Raw genomic sequence first — 11021 nt, forward strand, 5'->3', positions numbered from 1 at the left:
TTTTTAACATGCAAGGATGTTTAAACCCATAGCCAACAATTTCAACAAGTTGACATACTGCATTTTTCTTTTGAATCCTTTTTAGAAATATTTTTTGTTTTTACTCAAGAAATGTTTAAAAGAATGAAAACCATGCAGGTTTTGAAAGAAAAAAGTAAGGAAAAAGTAAGGAAATTAAGGAAAATAATGAAAAGTGGTAAGTAAGTGCAAAGAAAGAAATAGAAAAAAAAGAGGAAAGAACAGTTATAAAGTAGCATCTTCCAATCTTCTTAACAGAAATTACAATTATATTTACACTTTGCTCTCTTTCTCTAAGGATTTAACATGATTTCCTTTTAAATCCTAATTAATAACTGAATGAATTTATCAAATGCTTGTCCAGGAAAACAGATCATGTTTATATGAGTGGAGCCTTTTTTCCATAGCAAAGAATACATGGGGAGCATTCAGATGGGTAAATATGAGTGCTTTTCCATTATATAATTCATTTTAATACAACCTTTACACCTTGTTGTGAATAAATACAATGGAATAAAATAAAATAATACCCAGTGTGCTGTACTGTACCTGCAATTGATTAGAAATCAGAGTTCCAGAAGTTTTAGTATGCACTAACGGATGTGAATATACACAGTTCCTGTGGCTATGATTCTTGCCACGGGGAAAATAGCACATGGGAAGGGTCTCTCAGTTTTCCACTTTAGATCGGTCAGTGGCAAAGTGGATGGGGTTTGAAGCACACAATACTTTTGAAATCATTTGTTTACCATAGATGAAATATTGGGGGTTGGTTTGACGGCATCCAATCCACTTAAACATTCTGCTTCCTGTTTTGTGAGAAGCTGCGCGTAGCATGAGCTCATTCTTTTAACTTTGTCTCCTGACAGAACTTTGGACCAGAAAGTGGCCACTTCTTTTCATGTTTGGGCTAAATTCAAGCAAGCAAATCATCCCTGTCTGCATTGTTTTGACGGGAATAGAAACATTGGACAGGAGGGCCAGCATTGAATAGTGGTTAAATGGCTTGGTCTAGACCAGTGTTTCTCAAACTTGGCGACTTTAAGTCCTGTGAACTTCAACTCCCAGAATCCCCCAGCCAGCATAGCTGGCTGGGGAATTCTGGGAGTTGAAGTCCACAGGACTTAAAGTCGCCAAGTTTGAGAAACACTGGTCTAGACTCCAGATGAAACCTCATACAAATCTCTTCAATCTCAGTGTTTGTTCGGGAGAAAAATAAGGTGCCAAAAACTATTCAGTTTTGCCTTCGTTAAAGACTATAATTAAAACTGGCAATACAGGTAGTTTTCAACTGACAACAGTTCATTTAATCACTGTTCAAAGTTACGATGGCACTGAAAAAGTAACTTATGTCTGTTTTTCATACTTACAACTGCTGCAGCAACCCCCTGGCCATGTGATCAGAATTCACACATTTAGCAAGTGACTCATACTTATGACAGTTGCAGTGTCCCGGGGTTATGTGATCACCTTTTCTGACCTGACAAGCAAAATCAATAGGGAAGTCAGATTCACTTAAAACCATGTTACTAAATTAACAACAGAACTGATTCATTTAACAATATGGTAAGAAGGGTTGTAAAATTCAATTAAAATTTCTGCTGTTAAGTGGGACAACTTAACAACAGAAATTTTCAGCTCAATTGTGGTTTTAAGTATATTGTTACCCAGATTTATAAATCCCCCCCACTTAGTAGTCCAGCTTTTCCTAAGTAGTTGCCATCCAAAATTGAATTTTGTTTCCAAACATCTGGGAATTGTGGTCACTAAAAGTCTGCAACTGTTAGCCACTGAACATTTTTCAGATCAGGAAACACGTATAATTTCATGTCAAGATAATATTTTTTCCATGTTCTTATTCAGCATCGTTCCAAAGTCCTCGTTGGAAATTCACTTTCCCGCTCTTCATATATGTTTATAAGTAGACATAAATCCTAGGGATATCTCGTGCCTTTTACAGAAATAGCTGTAACTACCCCTAACCCATTCATTGCTTTCAGATGCATGGATTCTACCGTTATCAAACAAAAGAGAGTGTGCAGCTGTTCTACTTGAATACCTTAATCAATTTTCTGTAGTAAGGGGTTACAAATCAAAGACACAATACATTTGTATGAATAGAGAAGTGGAATTGCACAATAAAAGGCTGATTTGGAAGCAAGCATAGACAATGGGTATTTCCAGAAGGAGAGACAAATCTTGTCTAATCAACATATTGTGCAGTTATTCTGTATTTCTCCACTTAATAGTTTTTTTTCTGCTAAGGAAACACAAAAGAGTTATCATTGAGAGATGATTTTGTCTGTGACATCCTATAAATTTGTGATTACATAAATTGTGATTACATAGTTAAAAACCTCCCCTATATGAAAGTAACTTGTAGATGTGGCTGGCTCACTGCCACCAAGGAGTTTCTTCAGCTTTATCTTTGCTTGATAATCAGATCCAGATAATCTCCCTAAAGAGAGAGAGAGATAAAATAGCAGCATAGTTGTCAGGAAGGGTAATCCAGCATTTTGGGGAGAGGAATCATCAATATGCTGATAATATCCACTTTTACACCTCCACCAGGAATGTGTAGGGGATGCTATAGATATCCTCACTCCACATCTGGAGGCAATAAGGCTTGGGATGGGACAAAACAAGTAGAGGATAATTCCTAGAAAGGCAGATGAGTAGTGTTCAGGCCAGAGGTGGGTTCCAGATCCCGTTGCAACCGGTATGGTGCAAAGGGGCCGGGTGTCTACTGCATGAATGCATGCATGCGTACTTACTGCCCGTGATGCTCCGCGATGCTCCAGCTGCTTGGCAGAGCATTGCGCAGGCACCGTACCCTTCGTGTGCATGCACGGAAGCCCCAATAACCTCAAATACCAATAAGGAGTGCGGGTGGGTGGGTGGACCCTCCGGAGCACCGTACCAGAATGGTACCTGGTGCTCCCGGCAGGCACCAGTATGCCCGTACCAGCCACTGTGGGGAGACAAGGTGGCTTGCTTGCTGGTTCTAGATGAAACCAGCAAGCAAGGCAAGTCTTTCAAAGAAAACATGTTTATTCTTTTATCGCTAAAGATAAAATACATAAAGAAAAGAAAAAAGAAAAAACAGACTAACAAACAGCCAACACTAACAACAAACAAGGGGGGGGGAAGTGTTTTTTTTTTTGCAAGGTTACAATACCAGAATCTTGTAACTCTGAAAGCTGTTCTTCAAACTTTTTTTTGCTGCTCTTGCTCCTCTTCCTCCTGTCTGTCAAGGATGTTCTCACAGACCATTACCCTCAAACCCTCCAGACCCGATTTCTGCATTGCACTGTCCTGGGGCTAACCTTTGAAGACTGCACAGAAACTGCAATTGATACAAAATGCAGCTAACCCACATGCTACGATATAATCCAATTCAGTAACACAACATCTATTTTCCAGTTTCCAACTACAGTTTATGGGTACTGGTTTTAATTCGTGAGTTTTACAGTATAAAGACCAGGAATATCTACAGGACCATCTCCTTCAAACTGACCATGTTCTGCGTGGAACAAGAAGTTCTGGATTCGCTTAGTTTGGAAATGAAAAAGGTGGAGATGGGAAGGAAGGGTCAGAAGCAAAGCTTCTTTATTGTTCTCCAGATCCCCAAGTTCGGGCTATTCTTCACTTTAGTTCTTTTTGAAAAGCAGTTCAATATGGAATTTTGAGTACATCTACGGAGACTAACATCTGGGATTTACTTCCTAGTTGATTGACAGTGCGCTATTTTAAATTTTACTGATTTTTTTAAAGTTGTTATGACATTTACCATTATAGTTTTGTGATTTAATTTTGAAACCACACTGAGATGGATAATTATGTTGGCACTGAAATATTGGAAAGAGAGTAAATTATTTTCCACTAGATATAAGTAGCATGTACATTTTCCTCTCTTTTCCATTAGAACCATGCCAGGTAGAAATATCATTATAAAATGAAAACTTGACCGAAAAGAAATATAACCTGAATAGCAGGTAGAAACCCAAACATATGAGTCAATCTATGATTGTAGTAACCCTCAAGCACATGAAAAAAGCATAGCCAATAAAGGATTCTGGATAGCTGATAGAAGTCTTTAGAAAATAAGTGATATCACCTTTTTATCATTTTGTTCAAGGTTCTGGTTTTGTGTTCTAGACCAGTGTTTCTCAATCTTAGCAACTTTAAGATATGTGGACCATCTCCCAGAATCTCACAGCCATGCTTGTTGTTAAAGGTTAAGAAATGTTAATCTAGAGGTGATTTTATTATGGCTACAGACCAGCTTTATAAATAAGCATTCAAAAAAACAAAGTGTCCTTATTTTTAATGCTTCTTATTTGTAATTCTGGTCTGTGACTGTAATAAAATTACTACTGCTGTTCTTGAGGAACAATATACACTTGTTTTTCATCCTGATCCTGTGATTATAGGCATTATAGAGAGACAGTCTTCAAAATGCTGGCTAGGAATTCTGGGAGATAAAGTCCACACATCTTAACATTGCTAAGTTGAAAAACTCTTACCAGCACATTTGTTTTCGAAGCCATATGGTCCATTTTACAAGGAGGGAAGCCATTTTTAAAGGCTATTTTCAAATGCATACTTTTAAAACAGGGTTTCTCTGCAGTTGTGAAGCTGTGCAAATAATCACTGTACATTTGCAGAAACAAGGCAGAAATTTCTGGAACTGCTTTCAATATCAGCCTTAATATCAGCTCCATCCGTGGTGGGTTCCTCCGGGTCCGGTCCGGTCCGGCTGCAGCGTATGGGTATGGTGACTTGTTTGGCCCTCCTGCCCGCCTGCATTCTATACCTGTTTATAAAACAACCAGCCAATTGCGCACATGCACACAGCATGCAGCGCCTGCGTGAGCCCCAACAAGCAGCTGGGCGTCGCAGGGGCAGTGGATTGCGCAAGCGTGTGCAGCACGCATGCACGAACAGGATGCACGGCCCCGTGAGCAGTGTACCAGTAGCGACGGTAAGAGCAACCCGCCACTGAGTTCCATGTATGTCACATAGAGATAAAGGTGCATGAAATGGAGGAGTTACTAATATTCCAAGCTCTTGGCCAATAGCTTTACTTAGAGAAATACATTGGATAATATTTATTGTTTTTTTTTTGTTTTTTTTAAAATCAGTGGGATCTAAACCAGGTCGGAATCCCATCTTTCTTTTGTTGACTTCTGCCATACTAATAAGCTTTTGTCTTATGCCATTTTAGGGTTATTGTCCCATTGACAGACAGATGGACTGATGAGCTGTTCCAAGCCTCCTTATCCAATTTTTCTAGGTTGCAAAGAGTGAAAAAACATCGTATAAGAGCAGCAAGATTGGATTCTCTTGCAGTGTTCAATGCACCTTGAAATATGTGCCCACACTATAAGGATGCACACAATCTTTCAAATGTTACTATTATTCTGCTATTCCTATAAATCAGAAGAGTTGGAATTGGTATATGTCTTTATATCACTATATAAATATGTCAAATAGTGTACTGAATTTGCTAATCTTTCAAAAGCAACCATGTATGGAAGAAAAATGTACTTGGTAGCAGACTGAAATGGACCCAGTGCAGAACTTGCATTAAGAGCTACCCATTAAGAAGATAATTTTCATGCCTTGCAAGCGATAGCTACAAAATCAACTAAATATGGTTTTATCTGTTACCTTGCATTTTGTTTGTGATATATTTACATTTTCAAATTGATAAACAATAAATATTGTAAGAATATGTTTTTCCATATTTATTTTCTTGAATCTTTTATCATCTGCCTGAATTTATTTTAATGCAATTTTGAATTAAGTATGCAGTAAGCTGCATACTTGTTTGCAAAGCAATTTACCATTGGAATAATTGATTATAATTCTTGTGATATTGTTTGTTAACTCTACAACATTTGCAAATGATAGTTACAAAATCAGGTAGAACTCCTTAATCTCTACTTTTCCCATCATGTTCTCCCCTACACAATAAAATCACATTTTTCCTTAGTTTACCAACAAGACCAATTGCTTTAGGATCCATTAATCTGTCAACATATTTTTTAACTTTGTTTAATCATCTGAAATGTTTTTTTCTACAGTAAGTAATATCTCTTCTGTTTTCTTTCCCTACTATCATAGTTAGGATGATTGTATACTGTAGCATAATACAATATTTAGACTTAACTCTTATATGCATTAATTTGAGAGCGAATCTCATTTGTCTCAACATAATTGTTATATTCTTCTCCATTTATAGAGCACCTATAATTGTTTCAATACTATAGTAATCATTAAAAAAACAGTGCTATGTCTTCCAACAGTACTATTCTCATAAGAGCATACAAAGCAGAAAAATGACTTAATTTCACAAAAGAGTAAAATTTGACTTGAACCAATCTCCTAAATTTCAGAGCTCTCTCTTTATACAATAATACAATATAATAATACAATAGCAGAGTTGGAAGGGACCTTGGAGGTCTTCTAGTCCAACCCCCTGCCTAGGCAGGAAATCCTATACTGTTTCAGACAAATGGCTATCCAACATCTTCTTAAATTCAATTTGAAATTTAATTTGAAGCAATATTTGGAAATCTGAAATTTCATGCCTCCAATCAACTATCATTAGAAAATCACAAATGGTTGATTGTTTGAAACTTAGTTTTTAAATTTACTGGACACATTTCAAATGTCAAACAGATAAGTATAGAGGTTTTTTTTTTTGTTTGTTTGTCCAAGGGAAATATTTCTGGTTTTATGATCATAGGCAAAGCACATTAGTTCTATATTCTATATCAGGGGAGTTAAAGTTAAGGCCTGGGAGTCAGATCCGGTCCACGGGTTGTTGGATCTGGCCAACGGGGCCACCCTGGAAACAGCAAAGGACCAGCCCGCAGTGCCTCTGCCAGCAAAAAGGGAGCTCGGGAGGGCCCCATTTGGTCCTCCAGAGCTCCATTTTCGCTGACAGTGGGTTGCAGGAAGTTGTTGCAGCCAAAAATGGAGCTCAGGAGTCCGTTTTCACTGGCAGAGTGCTTGGGCCCCCACAGGGGCACCCAACATGAGTGCTGTCGAGCTGGACATGCCCCCTGGGCCCCCCAAGGTCAAACACAACTCTGATGCGGCCCTCCATAAAATTGAGTTGGACATCTCTGTTCTACATAATCATTTTTAAAACTCCATTATGACTTCTCCTTCAAGGTCCTCTGAGTAGACAACTCAGGGAAACTATATAATTAGAAGACATATTTGTTAATCCAACTAATTCACTTTCCGTAGCCTGACATATTCAAGATATGACAAATCAAAAACAGTATTTCTCTTTTTGCAGAAAAAAAAGCTATTGAATTAGTTCAGGCCTAATTCAGACATAAAGGAGTCACAAATTTTTGAGAAGATCCAGGTTTGGTTCTGGCTGTTTCAGAGAGAATCCTGCTTCATTTATAAAGCCAAATGATGATCCAGTTTGACTGGAGGTTCAGCCAAAATCATAGTAGACATCTAGTGTTTCCCTATAATTTTATTGTATCACAAAAAACATACACAATGCCTATTACAGACGTATCTTTAATCTCCAGATATTGTATATTAATGAAGCTATAAGATGGTATGAAGAAAGAGATTAGTATATTTTACTTAAGCTCCTCAGTCAGCTTCAATAGATGGTTTGTACAAAATTCTAGTACTCTAATATGCTCATAATGGAATGCACAGAAAAGTTCATGAATGTTGTACATAAAACAGCCACATGCATTTATTACATAAAAAGCTTAAAAACATCTAATGAAATCAACCAGAAATGAGTTTATGAAAGACAATGCAGGAAGTGCTGTTTATATATCTAACAGAAACTTCATTTCAAAGAATTATATCATCATGATTTAATTACATTTAATTATTGACATTTAACTAAATTCTGAAAATTACTGAATAAATGGAATACTAACCAAGGCGAATGAAAACTAATTAATGGTTTTCATTAATTACTGAATTAATGAAAACTAATCAAGGAGAATGGAAACTAATCAAGGAGAGAACCAACCTAGAAATAAGGAGAAATTTCCTGACAATTAGATCAATTAATCAGTGGAACAACTTGCCTTTGGAAGTTGTGAGTGCGCCAACAGTTCTCAGATTTCTTCATGGGTCCTCAAACAAGTATTAACTAGGACTAGTCTTGCTTAGCTTCATGTTCCAAAAGTTTCTTCATAACACTCCTGATTTTTCATTGTGCCCTATAGCCTTTGGGTTATTACCAATATGTGATTCAGTGTATTATGTGTAACTGTTTTCCTTTGAAAAGAAAATCTTGGATTTCTGTGGACTTTATTTGAGCTCAAGAAGTTGAAACGTGTGTGTGTGTGTGTGTGTGTGTGTGTGTGTGTGTGTGTGGTGGGTTTGTACATATTGACCTGAAATAAAACTTACTTAATTTTGTTGGGACTTATTCCTGCAGACTGTTGTCTTAAACTTTGCCTTTTTTATTTCAGGCTTGTACAACATATAGATTAATGTTTAGATTTCTCCTACTTGTGAAAAACAAAACAATATATCTCAGATACTAGATGGGCAAGGACCAAACAAAAAAAAAAGAACAGTTATAACCCCAAACATTTATAGAAGAAAATTAGGTCAGGAAAAATATAATTTGCTACAATTAACTCATCTGTTCCCAATTTTGAGTGTGTACGTGTGTGTAGACTACATTAATTCATTCAGTGTTGGCTTTTTTTTATTACTACACTCTGGATGAAATGAACAGCAATTACATTTTGGAAAACTCATCATAGCAAGCGTGCTTTGGTGCTTATAGGTGCTATAAGACAAACCTTACTCAATATCACAGTTTCTGCCTATCTAGCACTGCAGGTGTTCTCAACAGGATCTTGGGAGCAAAATGTTCTTGGGTTTTAAAGAGTGCTAAGAAAGGAAGAACCTTGACAAATTAAGTACAGATGCCTGTGACTGTTATGATTCCCCCCATCTCCATCCCACAATAATTTTTCAAGGTTAGTGCCATTTTTCATGGTTACTCCCATTACAAAATCATGGGATTCTGACTGCAAGGACAAGGCAGGCAGAGGGAGCCCAGTTTTAAGCAGTCTGGACAATTGCAATTTTGGCGGAGACCCTGGAGACAATATGAGACACAAATGCCTACAAATAGACCAGAGGTGTCAAACTCAATTTCATTGAGGGCCGCATTAGAGTTGTGTTTGACCTTGGAGGACCTTGGGGCATGGCCAGAGTGGGTGTGGCAAGCTCAATGTTACTCATATTGGGGGCAGCTGTGATGGCCTGAGCGCTCTGCCAGTGAAAATGGGATGCCGAGCTCCGTTTTTGGCTGTGACGGCCTCCTGCAACCTCCTGCCAGTGAAAGTGGAGCTTGGGAAGGTCGCCTGAGACTCTCCTGAGCTTCGCTTTTGGCTGTGACGGCCTCCTGCAACACTCTGCCAGGGAAATGAGCTCGAGAGGGCCACTCGCAGCCCTCCTGAGCTCCATTTTTGCTGCAGAGGCACTGCGGGTTGGTCCTTTGTTGTTTTCAGGGTGGCCCTGCGGGCCAGATCTAAGCACCCCACAGGCTGGATTCAGCCTCTGGGCCTTGAGTTTGACCCCCCTGAAATAGACAGAGAGGTGTTTATATCAAGAAGAGAGACATGAGTAATATTACACATGGTAACTTCCTGCTAGAAGTTGCATGCCTGGGGATGTATCCTATGGGTCTTAGTTTTTTCAAGGGAGGGAATATACTGAAAAGAAAAAAAAACAGGAAACAATATGGAATCTAAGCTAGGGCCTTTATAGAAAGACAGACACTGCTCTTTTGGATAAATATATAGAGATATTAACTCCAAGAAATAAAATAAAATGAAATGGATTCTTCTATCCAGATTTATTTCTTTAATTATTTTTTGTGCCTTTGAGTCCATCATAAATCCTGATGTCTTTGCCTTGACTAATCCTTGCAGTTTTCTTGGGAAGAGTTTTAGTAGTTGCAAATTCTTTACCATTTACCATTACTTTAAGAAAGCAGGGGAGGGAGGGAGGGGAGGAGAGAGAGATCCACTGTAGAATGCAAAGCATAATTATTGTGAGGTGTGCAGAGCCTGAAAACAGTCCGAAAAACAGCCTGAAAACAGCCTGAAAACCCTAACCCTGAAAAATAGCCTACAAATGGCCTCAAATGGCCCAAAAACAGGCATGTGTGCACCTGTATGCGTGTTCCAGTATTGGCACTTGGTGCCAAAAAAGTTCGACATCACTGATATATAGGGTACAATTAGCACTCGTGATTTCCTGGGTTCTAGCCTGGTGCTTATACCCTGTGCCAAACTAGTTGTAATCTAGCTTTATTGTGGATGTCTTTTTTTAAAGAAAGAAATTGGATAATTTCTGATTTAAAACAGTGCTTTCTTTCCAAGATATGCTCAAGACCACAAGCGAAGGATTCTATCCAAAACAGTTTTTAAATTCTCAAATATTGCTTTAATACGTAAGTCATGGTGTTTTATTTACCCAGAACAGATTTTTATATGTAAGAACTGCTTCAGGGCTCAAATGTATATTATCCCCCCCCCAAAAAAACATTTCAAAAATCAAATAGTTCCTTTTATGCTTAGACTGAAATCCAAGCAAAAACATATGAAAATGAAGTTATAGTCAGTTCCTCATATTCTGCAGAGGACAAGGGGCTTATGAAGCCACTAAAAAAAGAGAGAGAGAGAAATGATTATTTTAGCATTCTCAGAGCCAGATCCAAATTCCTCTGCAGGTATGGGGGGAAAAACCTTCCTTAAAAGACATTTAATGTTGTAATGAAGTGGTCAGAAAAGTCTTCAAATCAGCTGCATTGTTAAGCAGCCACACAAACGTGAAAGTCTTTTAAATGGGATGGATGCCCTTCAATGTCATATCATGTTTTAGTTATGACACGTCTGATGGTCTATGGAGATTCTCCGTCATCTAGGTCATGGTTGTCCCAAAGGTCCAGAACTGAAGAAGCTTCTTGGATGAGAAGC

General features: G+C 38.1%; 1 long non-coding RNA gene across 1 annotated transcript; it reads left to right on the forward strand.

Moving 5' to 3' along the window:
• Positions 1 to 1168: 1168 nt before the first annotated feature.
• LOC309385166 lies at positions 1169 to 6121 on the forward strand. Its single transcript, XR_014174164.1, has 3 exons — positions 1169 to 1238; positions 2019 to 2095; positions 5246 to 6121. It is a non-coding gene; the product is annotated as an uncharacterized lncRNA (long non-coding RNA).
• Positions 6122 to 11021: the final 4900 nt, after the last annotated feature.

This window comes from Natrix helvetica, assembly GCF_964273705.1.
Source record: "Natrix helvetica genome assembly, chromosome: 1".
NCBI lineage: Eukaryota > Metazoa > Chordata > Lepidosauria > Squamata > Natricidae > Natrix > Natrix helvetica.